The sequence below is a fragment of the Oncorhynchus gorbuscha genome, linkage group LG15 (genome assembly GCF_021184085.1).
Source record: "Oncorhynchus gorbuscha isolate QuinsamMale2020 ecotype Even-year linkage group LG15, OgorEven_v1.0, whole genome shotgun sequence".
NCBI classification, from domain to species: domain Eukaryota; kingdom Metazoa; phylum Chordata; class Actinopteri; order Salmoniformes; family Salmonidae; genus Oncorhynchus; species Oncorhynchus gorbuscha.
Window position 1 is genome coordinate 70,161,760 of NC_060187.1, and position 20,447 is coordinate 70,182,206.

Consider the following 20,447-nt stretch of genomic DNA (forward strand, 5'->3'; position numbering starts at 1 on the left):
CGCCAGGACCGTCTCCTAAAGTTGATTCAGCTGTGGGATCGGGGCACCACCAGTACTGAGCTTGCTAAGGAATGGCAGCAGGCAGGTGTGAGTGCATCTGCACACACAGTGAGGTGAAGACTTTTGGAGGATGGCCTGGTGTCAAGAAGGGCAGCAAAGAAGCCACTTCTCTCCAGGAAAAACATCAAGGACAGACTGATATTCTGGGGTAAAGTAATTTTCTCTGATGAATCCCCTTTCCGATTCTTCGGGGCAATCTGGAAAAAAACTTGTCCAGAGAAGACAAGGTGAGCGCTACCATCAGTCCTGTGTCATACCAACAGTAAAGCATCCTGAGACCATTTATGTGTGGGGTTTCTTCTCAGCCAAGGGAGTGGGCTCACTCACAATTTTGCTTAAGAACACAGCCATGAATAAAGAATGGTACCAACACATCCTCCGAGAGCAACTTCTCCCAACTATTCAGGAACAGTTTGGTGACAAACAATACCTTTTCCAGCATGATGGAGCACCTTGCCATAAGGCAAAAGTGATAACTAAGTGGCTCGGGGAACAAAATATCGATATTTTGGGTCCATGTCCAGGAAACTCCCCAGACCTTAATCCCATTGAGAACTTGTGGTCAATCCTCAAGAGGCGGGTGGACAAACAAAAACCCACAAATTCTGACAAACTCCAAGCATTGATTATGCAAGAATGGTCTCCCATCAGTCAGGATGTGGCCCAGAAGTTAATTGACAGCATGCCAGGGCAGACTGCAGAGGTCATGAAAAGAAGGGTCAAGACTGCAAATATTGACTCTTTGCATCAATAAAGGCCTTTGACACTTATGAAATGCTTGTAATTATACTTCAGTATTCCGTAGTAACATCTGACAAAAAATATCTAAAGACACTGAAGCAGCAAACTTTGTGGAAATTAATATTTGTGTCATTTTCAAAACTTTTGGCCACGACTGTACAATCCTACTGATACTCTTAGCACAGCTGCAATATTACACTTAACCACAAACCTCTTGTGCACTTCCGGGACTTACAAACACAAAATGTAGTAGGCACGCATACACCCTCACCCCCTCTAAACGGAATACAATGCAATGTTATTTGACAGTGGAAAAAATTTAATCGGGGTGTTGGACTGAACAGAAAGGCCACCAAGGAGGAAGCAGTTCAGATGGTTAAATCGCATTTGAGGGAGAGAGAGTGAGGGAGAGGGGAGAGAGAGTGAGGGAGAGGGAGAGGGAGTGAGGGAGAGGGAGGGAGAGTGAGTGAGGGAGAGGGAGAGGGAGAGAGAGAGAGAGTGAGGGAGAGGGAGTGAGGGAGAGGGAGAGGGAGTGAGGGAGAGGGAGAGGGAGTGAGGGAGAGGGAAAGAGAGTGAGGGAGAGGGAGAGGGAGTGAGGGAGAGGGAAAGAGAGTGAGGGAGAGGGAGAGAGAGTGAGAGGGAGAGAGAGTGAGGGAGAGAGAGTGAGGGAGAGAGTGAGGGAGAGTGAGGGAGAGAGGGAGAGAGTGAGTGAGGGAGAGGAGTGAGGGAGAGAGAGTGAGGGAGAGAGAGTGAGGGAGAGAGTGAGGGAGAGTGAGGGAGAGAGGGAGAGAGTGAGTGAGGGAGAGGGAGAGGGAGTGAGGGAGAGGGAGAGGGAGTGAGGGAGAGGGAAAGAGAGTGAGGGAGAGGGAGAGAGAGTGAGAGGGAGAGAGAGTGAGGGAGAGGGAGAGGGAGTGAGGGAGAGGGAGGGAGAGTGAGTGAGGGAGAGAGAGAGAGAGTGAGGGAGAGGGAGTGAGGGAGAGGGAGTGAGGGAGAGGGAGAGGGAGTGAGGGAGAGGGAAAGAGAGTGAGGGAGAGGGAGAGAGAGTGAGGGAGAGAGAGTGAGGGAGAGAGTGAGGGAGAGTGAGGGAGAGAGGGAGAGAGTGAGTGAGGGAGAGAGAGTGAGGGAGAGGTGAGGGAGAGGGAGAGAGTGAGGGAGATGGAGAGAGAGTGAGGGAGAAGGAGAGAGAGCGGGAGAAAGATACCTTTTACTAACAAGCCAGAAATCAGCCACCTCCATAATAGATCATATTTATCTTGTTCCTGGAACTTTACTGTATTTTCTAATCACCAACAAGTGGCAAACAGACAGAGAAAGAGGAACCAAAGGACTCAGCAGAAAAATGGCAGAAAACACAAATGTGGTAACACTCTACCATCATGGTAAACATTCTCCATGATTGCACGTGTGTGTGTGTGTGTTTGTGGTGTGTGTGTTTAGGGATTCTGTCTACAGGGCATTTCCTCTGTGGCTTGAGCGAGCCCTCTTAACCCTGCTATGATCGGAAACACTGCGACCCCCAAAACACAGATCATTCTCCCCACACACGCTGTGGCGGCTGGAAACCACACGGCTAACGCTCACACGCCACTATAACATAACAGACAGGCATAACACTGTTTGTGATATCATATCATAAGATAACATAGCATAACATAACATAGGCCTAACATAACCCAGGGGGTAACTACTGACATCAAACCAGTGGGGAAACAAACAAACCCCAAAAGTAGATCTATCTTGACAACTGAGCACATTAAACCAGTTTACACTTCACACATGAGATGCTTCACAGTTCAGTTTGGCAACCTTGTAGTAGTAGTTTCTCCATAGCCAACAACAGCTCCCTCCCTCCCAGGGTCTATGGTCACTGTAGTTTAACTACTGTAGTGTTCTGTCAACAAATGATAGGTTGTTTTCCCCTCTCCACCTATCAGCCTAACACTGGAACAAGCCCAGCCTGTACAAGCCTTCCAATCCTGACAGAGTGATACTTTGCTGTGTAACTATTTATCACTTTACGAAAACAAATTGCTGAAGTAGGCTACTAGGCTTTCCAAAGGATTCTTGCGGAAAGCGTATTGGTTGACTCATGTGTTTGTTATTAGAGTTAAGTCAAAGTTATTACACTATAATCATTTTACAAGTCAGGACAGAATAGCTGTTTCACTCTACTGACTCAAGTCTGATTTCTAACTGAGGGAGTTTATGGTCTCTGCATCGCAGGTTATTCATCTTGTTTGAATTTTTACATCGTTACTCCTACACAAAGAAAGGGTTTACAGATTGGTATTTTAAAACACACTAACTGTTTTGTATATAAGTGCGATCCAGCCAATGTATCATCATTGGATTCACTTTATACTGTCAAACAACTGGATGTACACTAGACAACTTGTAGCAGTTGAATAACCTTCATTCTGTGGGACATTCTCACCAAGCTCTCTGTAATGGAGAAGAGAGGACCCATGACTGAGCTGCCTGCCTTCCATCCCACAGACAATAGAATAAAACCACCCACAATATCCTTAAAGTAAGATCAACTTAAGTAGGTAAAAACAGACAAAAGGGAAATACTGTGTCTTTATACCAATATACTATAAATTAAGTCATAAATTACTAATAGGTTGGACAATTAAAAGCACTGAATCAAATGTTCATTGCTTAAAAACATCCCAGCCAGGTGATGAGAAGGAAATGTTCTTCATTTGGTGTTAGATCCCCAGAAAGCCTTCACAGATCTCACTAACACTCCAGATAAAAGCTGGGCCGGCCATGAAGACTTATTTTCACATTCTAACATCAATAATGTAGTCATCTTCCAACTATTTAAACTGGGACATTTTAATGTAGGTAGTTATAGGGTAGATTTACAGTTGTATAGTGAAGTGTTGCATGAGAATGGAAAAACACAGACTCACTGAACCCCTCACTGTCTCCCTCTCCTCCTCAAACTGACCAGCGGTCTCCCCTCGCTCTCTCTTAATCCCCTTCTCTGTCAGTTCTTCTTTATTTATCTACTCACCCCCTCTCTCCCTCTCTCTCGCCCTCACTCTCTCTCTCTTTCTCTCTCTCACCCTCACTCCCCCCCTCTCTCCCTCTCACTCTCTTTCTCTTTCTCTTTCTCTCTCTCTTTCTCTCTCTCTCTCTCTCTCTCTCTCTCTCTCTCTCTCTCTCTCTCTCTCTCTCTCTCTCTCTCTCTCGATCTCGCTTGCTCTCTCTCTCTCTCGATCTCGCTCTCGCTCTCTCTCTCTCTCTCTCTCTCTCTCTCTCTCTCTCTCTCTCTCTCTCTCTCTCTCTCTCTCTCTCTCTCTCTCTCTCTCTCTCTCTCTCTCTCTCTCTCTCTCTCTCTCTCTCTCTCTCTCTCTCTTTCTCTCTCACCCTCACTCTCTCTCTCTCACTCTCTCTCTCACTCTCTCACCCTCACTCTCTCTCTCTCACTCTCTCTTGCCCTCACTCTCTCTCTCACTCTCTCACCCTCACTCTCTCTCTCTCACTCTCTCTTGCCCTCACTCTCTCTCTCTCACTCTCTCACCCTCACTCTCTCTCTCTCACTCTCTCTTGCCCTCACTCTCTCTCGCCCCCCTCTCTCGCTCCCTCTCTGTCCCCCCACCACTTGCCCGCTCTTTCTCTCTCTTTACATCTCTCTCTCCACTCTTTTTACTGCAGAACCAAACTACTTCAATAAGGAATATTAGCCCATCCATCCACCTTTCCCAAGGAAACCCATCTGCCCCTTTAGAAAGCCCTCATAAGCAGCTTCATCCTAGCTGACTGACACATCTCTGCTTTGGAAAAACCAGGGCCATAAATAAGTCTGAGGCCGTTTTGTAATGACACGACCGCTCACTGTTTATATCAGCAACAGAGTAAACAAATACACAATCTATTTCACTGGGAACGGGTGCTCCCCTAAAAGAACACCACAAACTACATCTGCACACACATACACACACACACACGCACGCACACACGCACGCACGCACGCACACACACATATGCTGTCTTTGAAACCCAACCCGATAAACATTATGTATAAGGGAGTGGAGGAGGTGTGTGCGTTCAGGCACGCTCGTGTGTGTGTGTGTTTGCGTGTGGGTGCGCTCGTGTGTGCGTGTGTGTGTGTTTGTTGTGTGTGTGTGTGTGTATGTGTAGTGGAATACCCCTGGGGTGCAATGGGAAGCTCTCCACACAGGGACCCATAAACACCTCAGCATGTGAGGAGTGTCGCGAGCAGCCAAGCCCAGCAGACTCTGTTTACTCCCCCCCCCGTGTGTCTGTCTGTGTCTGTCTTCCTCACGGCTGTTGCAGGGATTTTACTCACACACTTTAAGAGCTTTCTCTGAAAGCAAATAAACAAACACCACAATCCCGCAGAGCATTTATTCAACACACTCATGCGCGTGCGTACACAGACATACACCCACACACACACACACACACACACACACACACACACACACACACACACACACACACACACACACACACACACACACACACACACACACACACACACACACACACACACACACACACACACACACACACACACACACACACACACACACACACACACACACACGTTGCAGTGCCACAAGGACAACTACAGTGTCTGAGTGACAAATGAGTGGGGTTGTAAATGCAGCAGAAAGAGGAAGAACGAATGAGAGTAAAAGAAAGTGAGACATTTAAAGAGAGAGAAAGAGGGAGAGAGACTTGTTGTTGATGATGATGATCGTAGAGATGACATCATTCTAGTGATTCTATTTATTATGTGATGATGATGATTAGGCTGATTATCATCATGACAACAATATTTGACCATAAAGTCATAGACATCCATGTTGACATCAATGTTGACGGTGACGATGGCTCTGTTATAAGTCGATGACGACTGACTGAGACACCAGACAGATCTCGACAGTGAAAAGCCTCTTCTCTTCTTTTCCCTTCAGACGGGACTGGGGCTGCACGCTGCAGCTAACAGGCAGGTTATGTTCTCCAGTGTGTGTACATTTCTCCTCACTGGAGAGGGAGGTGAGGTCAGGCAGACCTGGCTTCAAATAGTATTCGCAATCTTTCAAATACTCTTGAGTGTTTACTCTAGCCTGCCTGGAGTGCTAGGTGGGAGGGGTTTGCCCTTTTTAGACTTTTCTATTGGTTATTTGCAACAGCCAAGCTCAATCAAGCACAGATTAAACACAGAATTTAAAAATGATTTCAAATAGTATATGAACTCAGGTCTGAGGCTGGGCTGTTGCTCTGTGGTTTAGTTCTGCGGCCGATAAGAACGGAGCGAGCGACGGAACAGTGACATCGATTGTGTACTTAAAGCCTGTGGGTTGAGTGAGGAGTCATACAGGTATGCAAACAGCCGTCAAAACTATGAAAACAAACAACTTTTGGATGTGGTTTGGTTTTATCTCCCTCTCCTGGAGCTCTTTGACTTGACAACCCGAGTGCTTCTCTAAAGACATCAGATGCGTTACTTTATTTTAATCCCACAGTTCTGTTCTGGATAGCCTCCTCTCTCTGCTTTACTGCCCACCACACTCAGTCTATACTAACATCTCAGACCAAACAACACAGAGAAATACATGTCAGTCTAGAGAAGAATGTTGTATATTATTATACATGTTCTCTGTGTATTATTTTATGTATTTTATAACTGTCAATTGCAATTGACAGTGATTCCTGCCTCAGTTGAGTTTAAAACCAGTTTTCATCTATCTGCAGAGGGAGATGGACCCCTGTGGTCGTGTTAAGAAGACGTCTACTTGACTAGTGTACTGTACGCTCCCCATGTACACATTCCACAGAGAGACAGCAATCTCTGAGTACCTTATCTGTCCAACCACTTAACCTAGGGGATGGGAGAACAGTCGCTGTGTCTGTCTCTGTGTAAATCTTCAAGAGATAAACCTCAACTGCTTCCCTTTGTGTGAAGACGAGACACCTCACCATGGGGGAGATAGAGATGAGAGATTCCCTTTCAACACAAAACAGAAACAAACAGACAGATGGCTTCCAGTTCCACGATCCTGCTATGTGCTCTCTGGGTTTCGCCATGAGGGACTCCTCTAAACTTTAAACAACCATTGATTGACTTGCTCTTTGGGGTTTAGGGGCAGGGTAAGTGTAAAGCCCTATGTGATAACTGCTGATGAAAAAAAGGCCTTTGATTTTGACTTTGATTGACTGAACAGTGCTTCAGTTCAGACCAGAGATAGGCAGGAACCTGAACAATAAAAGAACCTCTGCTAAATCAGTGGTGATGCGTCACGTGGACAATATAGCACATCAGTTAGCAATTTTTTTTATTTAAACAATTGCTTGATAAAAAACAAGCATATGTGGTCGCTTTCCAATTGTATTGTTGTAAAGCACAGAGCGCATGCGTTGTTGATCTTCTCTGGCTGCACGTGATTGGCTCAGGGTGCTGTCACTCATGGGGACACTATTTCACCGCAGCATCTGTTTGGAGAGCTAGCCAGCAAAAGCCCCTATTCTGTGCTCCATTGATTTACAGTAGAAGATACTGCCCAAGAAGGCTCATTGTCATTGGCCACAGATAAATCAACGTCTTATGCTTTGATTGGACTGATGTGTCAACTTCATAGCTAGCTTGTTGTTTACCACACGCGGTTTCCACGTCTTCAAACTAGGTGGCTAGCTTAGCTATCTCCTAGCAAATCATTGTCAAACTTTGCATTATGAAGGAAATGTAGCGATAAAATGTCTCGCTGCTCATTAGCCACCTACACTTTAAAATATGGCCAACCATTAAAATAAAGCAAGCTGTGAAAGAAGATTCAAGTCAAATAGTTGGTGGTGGATCATGGAGCAGTGGCTAGCATCTGTTTTGAGGTAGGCTAGCTATAATGTCCTATAGGCTATATGTCTTATTTTTGATGTTTAATGGCAGACTGTAATACCCATGGAACCACATGTAGAAGAAGGTTTAGTTATAAATATATTTGATGGAATTGTAACTGTGAATCATAAAACACGGGACGAGATGTTAAAAACTGTCCATTGTGCCAATAGATGGAATGCACTCGCATGAGATTTGCCGTGATGTTGACAGAGTGGCATGGGAGGTTTATTTCTTAGACTGGGGTAAGATGTCAATTTTTGGGACACATCCTCAGTAGTGTGCCTTCGAATCAGTGGGTGTTTCGGCCTTTAATCACTAAACACCCTCATCAAAGGTGGCCAGCTAAAGGGTGATCAAGCCTTAGCTTGTGTCCCATGCCCAATTAAGATGTCCCACAGGACTGTGCAAGGCAGGGGCGTCCTCTTCCCTGAGCCAGCCATACAGCTGACCGCATACCTCATATGCCCTCCTCAAGTTGGAGGGATCTGAATTGAGTTCTCAGGTGGGGGTGAGGGGTCATGAAGTTATAGCCCAGCAAGGGTCCTTCCGTTTGATCCAGATCCACTGGCTACCTCTTTCAGCTGCTTGAGAAAATGCTCTGACGGTCTGCCGCAGAGCCTGTCCATGGATTCCAAGTTCTTTCAGCAACCTGATGATGGAAGAAGCCACGAATCCTCTGCATCCCACTTCAACTGGCCAGACTTTTGCATTCCAGCCACGCTGAGTTGCGTCTGCTGCCAACTCTGTGTAACGCAGTTTCTTACGCTCGTAGGCCTCTTCAACAGAGTTTTCCCATGGGACTGTGAGCTCTATGATGTACACAGCCTTTCGTGAAGGGGACCAGAGTACCATGTCTGGCCTAAGGTTGGTAGAAGCAATCTCAGGTGGAAAAATGAGTTGCTGGCCAATATCGACAAGCATCTTCCAGTCCCGGGCCATGGCTAGGTGTCCAGTTTCTGGCTTTGTAGGAGGATAGTTGGGCCTTTTCTGTCCCTCCCGGATGAATGTTGTTGTTTTGACGGGATTGCTTGTTTTTGGAGGTAATGAATTGGTTGCACTCCTCTTGGTCTCAAGTGCTGCAGCCAGGCTCTTGAGGACCTGATTGTGCCTCCAGGTGTAGCGGCCTTGTGAGAGGCTGGTCTTGCAACCTGTCATTATATGCCTGAGAGTCGCTGGAGCTGGGCAGAGGGGGCAGGTCGAGTCCTCGCCATACCATTGATGTAGATTTTTTGGTGATGGAAGCACATCATAAACAGCTCTTATGATGAAGCTGATGTTGCTTGCCTCCATTTGCCAAAGCTCACTCCAGTTGATCTTTCTCCTCTCCAGGCCTTCCCACCGCGTCCTTTGCCCTTGTTTAGCAAGAGAGACAGCCTTTGCACTTCTTGCAGTCTCCTCCTGTCTGCGCACCTCCTCGACCACCAGCTTCCTGCGTTCAGATGTTGTTGCCTTATGGAACGTTGGTTTGCTTGCTGCCAGGCCAAAGCCTCCTCTTCCATGCTGGATATTCCCCACAATGTCTTGGTGTCTCAGGGCTGATGTTGCTTGCTGCACAGCCTTGGATGATGTCCATTTCCGTCCAGTTTGTAGGGGAGGTGCAGCCTTGCTAATGGTCTGGTCTTTGGAGTCCTTCAATGTCATCTGAAGTCTTACTTTAGAGCACTTGTACTCCTCCGTTAGACTTGTAAGAGGTAGTTCAAGGACCCCTTTGCCATAGAGGCCGATGTTACTCAGGCATCGTGGGACACCCAGCCATTTCTTCACTGGTCTTCTGTGCAATAACAGCTAAAGTTATGGGAAGTAGCCATAAACTGATCAATACCCACATGTTATAACGTTTGTGTTTATGGCTCAAAACTCGCTCTGGATAAGAGCGTCTGCTAAATTACTTAAATGTAAATGTAAATGTAACTAATTTATGGGATTGGCTATTAGTGCATTTAATGGGTAGCCAGTGTAGTCGACTGGTTTCGATGCATATGAGCTTTGTTGATTAAGTTTCCCCCACCAATCCTTCCATGTTAAAATTGCCATTGTGTTCAATGAAATCATCTGAACCTGATGGCTACCACCCGCCGCCCCTCCAGACAGCTCTAGGAAAGTTACTGTAAGTCAAGGGAGCGGGAGGGCAGAAGTATGCTTTCAATTATATCAGCCTCTTACTCATTGTCCTCATTCATCAAAATGCATCTGTAGAACAGGTCTGTTACCTGTGTTTATAACTGTTACCTGTGTTTATAACTGTTACCTGTGTTTATAACTGTTACCTGTGCTGTGCAACCAGAGGCAGTGGAGAAAAACTGGACGGACGGCACCAAACATCGCTACTCTCCTAAGCTGTTTAGGGGAGGAGGGCAAAATAGCGTTTTGGGATAAAGACAGAGGTTTGATGGGGGTGTCATAATCCGCTTCATTCCTATAGTGGTGCGTGAGTGGCCCCCTGAACCACCACGTCCCGCCAAACAGTCCACAGCTGCGTGAGCCACGTACCCCTAGACTGGGACGCTTCACTGGGGTCAGACTCTGGATGTGTCAGTAATGGGACCCTATTCCCTTTATAGAGCACTACGTTTCACCAGGGCCCTGGTCAAAAGTAGTGCACTATATAGAGATTAGTGTGCTATTTGGGACACATGCTCTGTCTGGACTCTCACCATGTTCACAGCAGTGGAACAGCCAGGGGATTTCTATGGCTAAGCAACACTGTTGTACGATGCCTCAAATAGTGCACCTGTGGAAGGGTGTTGCGATGCAAAAATGCAGAAGTTGTTGAACATCATGTTGATGTACAGTGCCTTCAGAAACTATTCATACCGCTTGACTTATTCCTCATTTTGTTGTGTTACAGCCTAAATTCAAAACGGATTCAATATTTTGTTTTCTCATCCATCTACACACAATATCCCATATCGACAAATTGAAACATGATTTTATAAATTTTAGCAAATTTATTGAAGATGAAATATAGAAATTCCACATCTGGATTGTGCAACATTTGGCCATGATTTTTAAAATGTATTCTTCAAGTTCTCTCAAAGGTGTCGTTGATCTTTGCTAGACAACCATTTTCAGGTCTTGCCATAGATTTCCAAGTATATTTAAAGTCAAAGCTGTAACTCGGCCACTCAGGAACATTCAATGTCTCCATGGTAAGCAACTCCAGTGTAGATTTGCCCTTGTGTTTTAGGTTATTGTCCTGCTGAAAGGTGAATTCATCTCCCAGTGTCTGAACCAGATTTCCCTCTAGAATTTTGGCTGTGCTTAGCTCCATTCTGTTTATGTTTTATCTTCAAAAACTCTCCAGTCCTTATCGATTACAAGTGTACCCATAACATGATGCAGCCACCACTATGCTTGAAAATATGAAGAATGGTACTCAGTAATGTGTTTTATTGGATTTGTCCCAAACTTAACACTTCGTATTCGGGACAGTATTACTTTAGTGCCTTGTTGCAAACAGGATGCATGGTTTGGAATATTTTTTATTCTATACAGGCTTTCTTCTTTTCACTCTGTCAATCAGGTTATTATTGTGGAGTAACTACAGTGGTGATCCATCCTCAGTGTACTCCCATCACAGCCATTAAACTCTGTAACTGGTTCTCAATAAATTCCCCTCTGGCAACTGAGTTAGGAAGGACACCTGTATCTGTGTAGTGACTGGGTGTATTGATACACCATCCAAAGTGTAATGAATAAATGAATAACTTAACCATGCTCAACGGAATATTCAACGTCTTCTTGGTGATGTATTGTAAAATCTCCCTGGTCTTTGTGGTTGAATCTGTGTTTGAAATTCACTGCTCAACTAAAGGACCTTACAGATAATTGTATGTGTGCGGTACAGAGCTGAGGTAGTCGTTCAAAAATCATGTTAAACACTATTATTGCACACAGAGTGAGTCCATTATTTTACTTGTTAAGCACTTTTTCTCTCCTGAACTTACAGTATTTCGGCTAACCAAGGGGTTGAATACTTATTGTCTTTTTATTTGATTTTTTTACAGCTTTTCATTTTGAATTCACTTTTTTGGTAGGTTTGTATTTAAACATAATTCCACTTTGACATTATGGGGATATCGTGTTTAGGCCATAAAAAAAGTCAAGGGGTTTGAACACTTTCTGAAGGCACTGTATATGTTTTTTTGGAGAGCTGTCTGTTTGAGTGTTCTAGCTTGTACTATTGATAGGTTTGATCTCAGGTCGGTCTGTCTTGTATTGTTGCTGTGATGCGTTCCTCTTAGACATTCCTGCTCTGTTTTCCCGCATCAGATTCATTCTTTGCTCTATGACTCACTCATTCAGAGTGCAGGCAAGGTGTCTGCTGTGTGTTGGTTATAACATTGGGTGGGGAAGTACAAGGAATGAGATGAAAGTGACAGAGTCACTCCAGAAGGGTCTCTTTGCTTAGAAACGCACACTGCCCCATTCATAAAGAGCTTCACTTCAAAGATCAAACACAGGCATCTCCGGTATGAACAGAGGAAACGAGGAGCCTTGTTTCTCTTACTTGGGCTGTTTGTCCTAAATGGCTCCCTATTCACTATACAGTGCACTACCTTTGACCAGGGCCCATATGGATCTGGTTAAAAGTAGTGCACTCTATAGGGATTAAGGTGCTATTTGGGACTCAGACTTGGTCTTCGATCCTCAATGGATCTCCTCTATTCATTCACAAACACACACAAACTCTCCACGCAACACTGAATTACTGAGTGATCCACCAGATCTGGAAGGTTCAACTCTCCCACTACTGATCTAGGCCCTGGCTGGAACTTTTTACTTTGACCACTGCTGATTATTCCCCAAAATATATAATTACAGAGGAAAAGGCTATTAGCTGAATCATCAAACCTACTCACGTCACATCAAACCTACTCTATAATTCACGTTCCACTGCAATTATCCCATTGGTAACAATATTTGTGTGTTAAATATAAAAGAAGGAAAAAAGAATTCTGATTGGATTAACCCTGATCTACCCCTCCCACTGACTACATACTTTCTCCCTCTCTTTGTTGATTCAGAACCCTGACATATCCTGACAGACATATCCTCCTGGACCTACAGTGAGGGAAAAAAGTATTTGATCCCCTGCTGATTTTGTACATTTGCCCACTGACAAAGAAATGATCAGTCTATAATTTTAATGCTAGGTTTATTTTAACAATGAGAGATGTCAAAAATGTTATGAAATTGATTTGCATTTTATTGAGGGGAATACAGTGGGGCAAAAAAGTATTTAGTCAGCCACCAATTGTGCAAGTTTTCCCACTTAAAAAGATGAGAGAGTAGTTTTCATCATAGGTGCACTTCAACTATGACAGACAAAATGAGAAAAAAAATCCAGAAAATCACATTGTAGGATTTTTAATGAATTTATTTGCAAATTATGGTGGAAAATAAGTATTTGGTCACCTACAAACAAGCAAGATTTCTGGCTCTCACAGACCTGTAACTTATTCTTTATTAAGAGGCTCCTCTGTCCTCCACTCGTCAGTATAAAAGACACCTGTCCACAACCTCAAACAGTCACACTCCAAACTCCACTATGGCCAAGACCAAAGAGCTGTCAAAGGACACCAGAAACAAAATTGTAGACCTGCACCAGGCTGGGAAGACTGAATCTGCAATAGGTAAGCAGCTTGGTTTGAAGAAATCAACTACGGGAGCAATTATTAGGAAATGGAAGAAATACAAGACCACTGATAATCTCCCTCGATCTGGGGCTCCACGCAAGTTCTCACCCCGTGGGGTCAAAATGATCACAGAACAGTGAGCAAAAATCCCAGAACCACACGGGGGGACCTAGTGAATGACCTGCAGAGAGCTGGGACCAAAGCAACAAAGCCTACCATCTGTAACACACTACGCCGCCAGGGACTTAAATCTTGCAGTGCCAGACGTGTCCCCCTGCTTAAGCCAGTACATGTCCAGGCCCGTCTGAAGTTTGCTAGAGAGCATTTGGATGATCCAGAAGAAGATTGGGAGAATGTCATATGGTCAGATGAAACCAAAATATAACTTTTTGGAAAAAACTCAACTCGTCGTGTTTGGAGGACAAAGAATGCTGAGTTGCATCCAAAGAACACCATACCTACTGTGAAGCATGGGGGTGGAAACATCATTCTTTGGGGCTGTTTTTCTGCAAAGGGACCAGGACGACTGATCCGTGTAAAGGAAAGAATGAATGGGGCAATGTATCGTGAGATTTTGAGTGAAAACCTCCTTCCATCAGCAAGGGCATTGAAGATGAAACGTGGCTGGGTCTTTCAGCATGACAATGATCCCAAACACGCCGCCCGGGCAATGAAGGAGTGGCTTCGTAAGAAGCATTTCAAGGTCCTGGAGTGGCCTAGCCAGTCTCCAGATCTCAACCCCATAGAAAATCTTTGGAGGGAGTTGAAAGTCCGTGTTGCCCAGCAACAACCCCAAAACATCACTGCTCTAGAGGAGATCTGCAAGGAGGAATGGGCCAAAATACCAGCAACAGTGTGTGAAAACCTTGTGAAGACTTACAGAAAACGTTTGACCTGTCATTGCCAACAAAGGGTATATAACAAAGTATTGAGATAAACTTTTGTTATTGACCAAATACTTATTTTCCACCATAATTTGCAAATAAATTCATTAAAAATCATACAATGTGATTTTCTGGATTTTTAAAATCTAATTTTGTCTGTCATAGTTGAAGTGCACCTGTGATGAAAATTACAGGCCTCTCTCATCTTTTTAAGTGGGAGAACTTGCACAATTGGTGGCTAACTAAATACTTTTTTGCCCCACTGTAACTATTTGACTCCTCTGCAAAACATGACTTAGTACTTGGTGGCAAAACCCTTGTTGACAATCATAGAGGTTAGACGTTTCTCGTAGTTGGCCACCAGGTTTGCACACATCTCAGGAGGGATTTTGTCCCACTCTTCTTTGCAGATCTTCTCCAAGTCATTAAGGTTTCGAGGCTGATGTTTGGCAACTCGAACCTTCAGGTTCCTCCACAGATTTTCTATGGGATTAAGGTCTGGAGACTGGCTAGGCCACTCCAGGACCTTAATGTGCTTCTTCTTGAGCCCCTCCTTTGTTGCCTTGGCTGTGTGTTTTGGGTCATTGTCATGGTGGAATACCCATCCACGACCCATTTTCAATGCCCTGGCTGAGGGAAGGAGGTTCTCACCCAAGATTTGACGGTACATGGCCCTGTCCATCGTTCCTTTGATGCGGCGAAGTTGTCCTGTCCCCATAGCAGAAAAACACCCCCAGAGCATAATGTTTCCACCTCCATGTTTGACGGTGGGGATGGTGTTCTTGGGGTCATAGTCAGCATTCCTCCTCCTCCAAACACGGCGAGTCGAGTTGATCCATTTTGGTCTCATCTGACCACAACACTTTCACCCAGTTGTGCCAATGAACATCTGAATGATTCAGAGGAAACTTTAGACGGGCATATAAATGTGCTTTCTTGAGCAGGGGGACCTTGCGGGCGCTGCAGGATTTCAGTCCTTCACGGCGCATTGTGTTACCAATTGTTTTCTTGGTGACTATGGTCCCAGCTGCCTTGAGATCATTGACAAGATCCTCCCGTGTAGTTCTGGGCCGATTCCTCACCGTTCTCATGATCATTGCAACTCCACGAGGTGAGATCTTGCATGGAGCCCAAGGCCGAGGGAGATTGACAGTTCTTTTGTGTTTCTTCTATTTGCGAATAATCGCACCAGCTGTTGTCATCTTCTCACCAAGCTGCTTTGGCGATGGTCTTGTAGCTCATTCCAGCCTTGTGTAGGTCTACAATCTTGGCCCTGACATCCTTGGAGAGCTCTTTGGTCTTGGCCATGGTGGAGAGTTTGGAATCTGATTGATTGATTGCTTCTGTGGACAGGTGTCTTTTATACAGGTAACAAACTGAGATTAGGAGCACTCCCTTTAAGAGTGTGCTCCTAATATCAGCTCGTTACCTGTATAAAAGACAGGCCAGAAATCTTTCTAATTGAGAGGGGGTCAAATACTTATTTCCCTCATTAAAATGCAAATGAATTTCTAACATTTTTGACATGTGTTTTTCTGGGATTTTTTGTTGTTATTCTGTCTGTCACTGTTCAAATAAACCTAACATTAAAATAATAGATGGATCATTTCTTTGTCAGTGGGCAAACATACAAAATCAGCAGGGGATCAAATACTTTTTCCCTCACTGTACATGTCCTCTGCATTATCTTCCACATTATCTCCTCAGGCTGATTGGCACTTCTCTATGGCCATTATCAGATGGCTCAGCCAACCGGCATGCATGTGATCTGCTGCCCGCTGCTCATCCATGGTGATGATTCCGGAAATGGAGGCAGAATAATTTGGTGCTGGTGGCGTCTTAGTTGTGGTACAACTCTTCCTTCTTCTTGTGTCTGGTCTCACCAAACCCAACCCAAACCACCAGTCAGCCACCCAAACTAATCTCCAATATGAAAGCACACACTGGAGACCTTCCTCACTCTATGGGAGACAGTAAGCCCTTCACCCCTATTGTAGAATGAAGAGGAACAGTCCAAGTGGGGGCAGTTACTGTAAATTTCATTTGACCTGCATTTGAAACATTTGATTCCAAGTCCAGTTCAATTTCTCCACTGAGCGGAATCCTACATTTCTTTTTGCCTCTTCAGGCAGTAGTCACCATTCACCAGACCAGTAACAGAACAGCCTCTCTCTCTCTCTCTCTCTCTCTCTCTCTCTCTCTCTCTCTCTCTCTCTCTCTCTCTCTCTCTCTCTCTCTCTCTCTCTCTCTCTCTCTCTCTCTCTCTCTCTCCCCCCACTCTCTCTCTCTCTGTCTCTCTCTCTAATCTAATCTAATGTTTTGCTTTTCTTTCCCAAAGAACATGTCTTAATGGCTGACGTTGATGAATGCATGTAAGAGATCTGCTGCAGGTAGGATAGGGTTACAGGCTGAGCTAGGAGAGGGGGGGAGGGGGAGGTGAAGGGGAGGGGTGTTTGTGTTGTAGGGGCAGGGGGCAGGATGTTTGTTTTCCAATGAGGCGTAACCCTGGGAGAAAGAGGCGGGGCCGCAGAGGGTTCGAGCATCCTCACAGAGAAATCCTCAGAGCAGGTGAGGAACAAACAGGACTTTGAGGTGGTCCAGGGGGTGTACTTGTACATAAAATCAATCAAATTGTATTTGTCACATGCTTCGTAAACAACAGGTGTAGACTAACAGTGACATACTTATTTATAGCCCTTTCTTACAATGGAGAGTGAAAAGTATAGACAAAATTAAACTCATCAAAAAAATAAACTTCCTCTCACTTCAACTGTGTTTAGTTTCAGCAAACATAACATGTGTAAATATTTGTATGAATATAACAAGATTCAACAACTGAGACATAAACTGAACAAGTTCCACAAAAGTAACAGTAACAGTCAGTATCTGATGTGGGCACCACCTTCATTAAATACTGCAGTGCATCTCCTCCTCATGTACTGCACCAGATTTGCCGGTTCTTGCTGTGAGATGTTAGCCCACTCTTCCACCAAGGCACCTGCAAGTTCCCAGACATTTCTGGGGGGAATGGCCCGAGGCTACACCCTTCGATCCAACAGGTCCCAGACGTGCTCAATGGGATTGTGATCCGGGCTCTTCGCTGGCCATGGCAGAACACAGCCATTCCTGTCTTGCAGGAAATCACGCACAGAACGAGCAGTATGGCTGGTGACATTGTCATATTGGATGGTCAGGATGAGCCTGCAGGAAGGGTACCACGTGAGGGAGGAGGATGTCTTCCCTGTAACGCACAGCGTTGAGATTGCCTGCAATGACAACAAGCTCAGTCCGATGATGCTGTGACACACCGCCCCAGACCATGACGGACCCTCCACCTCCAAATTGATCCTGCTCCAGAGTACAGGCCTCGGTGTAACGCAAATATCTTTGACAATAAACCCGAACCCGACCATCACACCTGGTGAGACAAAACCGCGCTTGGTCAGGGAAGAGCACTTTTTGCCAGTCCTGCCTGGTCCAGCGACAGTGGGTTTGTGCCCATAAGCGATGTTGTTGCCGGTGATGTCTGGTGAGGACCTGCCATACAACAGGCCTACAAGCTCTCAGTCCAGCCTCTCAGTCTATTGCGGACAGTCTAAGCACTGATGGAGGGATTGTGCATTCCTGGTGTAACTCTGGCAGTTGTTGTTTCCATTCTGTACCTGTCCCGCAGGTGTGATGTTCAGATGTACCGATCCTGTTCAGGTGTTGTTACACTTGGTCTGCCACTGCGAGGATGATCAGCTGTCCATCCTGTCTCCCTGTAGCGCTGTCTTAGGCGTCTCACAGTACGGACATTGCAATTTTTTTCCCTGGCCACTTCTGCAGTCCTCATGCCTCCTTGCAGCATGCCTAAGGCATGTTCACGCAGATGAGCAGGAACCCTAGGCATCTTTCTTTTGGTGTTTTTCAGAGTCAGTAGAAAGTTCTCTTTATTGTCCCAAGTTTTCATAACTGTGACCTTAATTGCCTACCGTCTGTAAGCTGTTAGTGTCTTCATGACCGTTCCACGGGTACATGTTCATTAATTGTTTATGATTAATTGAACAAGCATGGGAAACAGTGTTTAAACCCTTTACAATGAAGATCTGTGAAGTTATTTGGATTTGTAAGATTTATCTTTGAAAGACAGTGTCCTGAAAAAGGGACGTGGAATAAATACACAATGAGTAACGTTAACTTGGCTATATACACGGGGTACCAGTACTGAGTCAATGTGCAGGTGTGCAAGTTAATTGAGGTAGATGGGTACATATAGGTAGGGTTAAAGTGACTAGGCAATAGGATAGAAATAAACACAAGTGTGTGATGAGTCAAAAGAGTTAGTGAAAAGAGCAGATAGTCTGTGTAGCTATTTGGTTAACTATTTAGTAGTCTTATGGCTTCGGGGTAGAAGCTGTTCAGGGTCCTGTTGGTTCTAGACTTGGTGAATCGGTACCACTTGCAGTGCGGAAAGCAGAGAGAACAGTCTGTGATTGGGTGGCTGGAGTCTTTGACTATTTTTAGGGCCTTCCTCTGACACCGCCTGGTATGGAGGTCCTGCATGGCAGGGAGCTCGGCCCCAGTGATGTACTGCGCCATACACACTACTCTCTGTAGCGTCTTGCGTCGGTTCCCAAACAGTTGCCATACGATGCGGTGATGCAGCAGTCCAGATGCTCTCAATGATGCAGCTATAGAACTTTTTGAGGATCTGAAGGCCCTTTAAGGTGCATCACGGTACAGGAATAGGCTCCTATCCTATGGGTCATTCTGGCTTGGACAAGGTTTACATATGATCATTAGTACTGATAAATACATTGTTCTAGAGAATTTCATTGTTTACATTGACTTGTTCTCTTGCGAGCATATATGGAGGGGTGTTCTCCATTTCCTCTTCACTTGGGGGGGGAGATACAGTGTGACATTACAGTTCTTCTTTCAGTCATAGACAGTCAAAAGACAAACTGCTTTGTGTCTAAACCACATGAAGAGAGAGAGAGAGATGTCCACAGACAAGACAATAGAGAGGATCCCTATAGTTATTAGGAACATTCCCTGGATAAAGGAGAGCAGGAGACAGAAACAGAGGCATAGTGTGCTTTGATATTCCCTGAATTTGGCCACAGAATCAACATGTAGCTGAACACAGAGCGAGCAGGGGTTGTCTTTGTGGTTGGATGGTTTGCATCAAACTCAAAACAGGCACTGACTTTAGACAGTACAAATAAGCAACTGCAAAATGTGTGTGGCTGGGAAAAATAGTTAGGAAAATCAAAACTGATCCCCTAGAAAGAACTAAAATGACCAAAATTAGACAAAAATACTCTCAAAGTACAGAGGTATGCAGTTTCCTTTGTGGTCTGTTGATAACTTAAAAGGATAAGGTTATGGTTCAGGTTTTTTGTAGATAGAGGTGATGGTAAATGTAATTTGTTTTACTGTAATAATTACACAGGCCTCTCCAATTTAAATTCATGTGGATGAATGAATGAATAGATGACTGACTGACTGAAATTTTTCACACACATTTCATATCTCGTATCCCATAACTGTTCAAATCCTTCCTTCCTGGAACTGTGAAGTCAACTACCCTGAAGCAGTCGACCCCCACCCCACAGACGCACCAATTTAGCCGTACATGGGTCAGCTGAACTTCTAAGAGGGGGAGATTGAAAAGCAATTCTTCACATTTCCCCTTTAAAGTAGCCTCTGTTGCTCCATGGTCCTCTGGCAACGTTACAAAAATGTCCACACATGGCCCACTCCAGAGGGGCTGGCGTTTATATGGGCTTTATATTGGATTTATCTGAAAAATGATGCGGAGTGGTTGTGCCAGCCAAGCCCAAGAACTGAAGTTTTCTGTTTCCAAAATTGCAAGCAGGTGTTCCTTCCTCCATCCATCTCTCTCTCCTCTTCCTGTACCGCTCCATGTCCCCCTGGCCTGTGTAATTGCGGAACATAAGTTCACAATGTACCAAAACCTTTTAAAATGTTTACTATTTATAATCTAAACATAGGTATGTTGTTTCTGATATGCATGTGACATGCACACCAACAGGTGGTAGTAAATTAGATTATTCTCTCTCTCTCTCTCTCTCTCTCTCTCTCTCTCTCTCTCTCTCTCTCTCTCTCTCTCTCTCTCTCTCTCTCTCTCTCTCTCTCTCTCTCTCTCTCTCTCTCTCTCTCTCTCTCTCCTGTTTCTTGCTATGCTTGGAAGGAAAAAACCTGGGGGAGAAATGTGAGTGGACGATGTGGCATTTAACG